This window comes from Anopheles ziemanni (genome assembly GCF_943734765.1).
Source record: "Anopheles ziemanni chromosome X unlocalized genomic scaffold, idAnoZiCoDA_A2_x.2 X_unloc_2, whole genome shotgun sequence".
Classification (NCBI taxonomy): domain Eukaryota; kingdom Metazoa; phylum Arthropoda; class Insecta; order Diptera; family Culicidae; genus Anopheles; species Anopheles ziemanni.
The window spans coordinates 646,177-647,500 of NW_026689785.1; positions in this window are offsets into that span (position 1 = coordinate 646,177).

A 1,324-nucleotide genomic window follows, 5' to 3' on the forward strand; every position below is an offset into this window, starting at 1 on the left:
ATCTTGCTTGCTTGTGTGGTAACTTGAAAGTGTATGTCTGACAGACCCAATCTGGGACTTAGCCGATTTTTCTCTTCATATCATATGGATCCATCACTAGGCCATCTTGCTTGCTTGTGTGGTAACTTGGAAGTGTATTTCCGACAGACCCAATCTGGGACTTAGCCGATTTTTCTCTTCATATCATATGGATCCATCACTAGGCCATCTTGCTTGCTTGTGTGGTAACTTGGAAGTGTATTTCCGACAGACCCAATCTGGGACTTAGCCGATTTTTCTCTTCATATCATATGGATCCATCACTAGGCCATCTTGCTTGCTTGTGTGGTAACTTGGAAGTGTATTTCTGACAGACCCAATCTCGGACTTAGCCGATTTTTCTCTTCATATCATATGGATCCATCAATACGCCATCTTGCTTGCTTGTGTGGTAACTTGGAAGTGTATGTCTGACAGACCCAATCTCGGACTTAGCCGATTTTTCTCTTCATATCATATGGATCAATCACTAGGCCATCTTGCTTGCTTGTGTGGTAACTTGAAAGTGTATGTCTGACAGACCCAATCTGGGACTTAGCCGATTTTTCTCTTCATATCATATGGATCCATCACTAGGCCATCTTGCTTGCTTGTGTGGTAACTTGGAAGTGTATTTCTGACAGACCCAATCTGGGACTTAGCCGATTTTTCTCATCATATTATATGGATCCTGGACTTAGCCGATTTTTAGGTTATTATATATGGATCCTGGACTTAGCCGATTTTTCTCTTCATATAATATGGATCCTGGACTTAGCCGATTATTAGGTTATTATATATGGATCCTGGACTTAGCCGATTTTTCTCTTCATATAATACGGATCCTGGACTTAGCCGATTATTAGGTTATTATATATGGATCCTGGACTTAGCCGATATTTCTCTTCATATGATATGGATCCTGGACTTAGCCGATTTTTCTCTTCATATAATATGGATCCGGGACTTAGCCGATTTTTCTCTTCAAATAATATGGATCCGGGACTTAGCCAATTTTTCTCTTCATGTGGTAACGTATGCCAATCGCTCACAAGTCATGGGATAAGGGTACTTGTGTTCTTCCATCTTCTAAGTCCCGCACGGGGACATCGTGATCGCCCCAAGTCCGGAATAGCGCCAAGTCAAGCCCCACGGTGGCCGTGCAGGACCTGTTAGCGGCGGCCCCACTGACAGCACTAATCCGGACTTAGAAATTATATCTTTCTAATCGAACACCACACACGCAACACCACCATACCACCATCTCCTTGCAAGTACCTAAGTACCCGCAACTCCATGGTGAAGG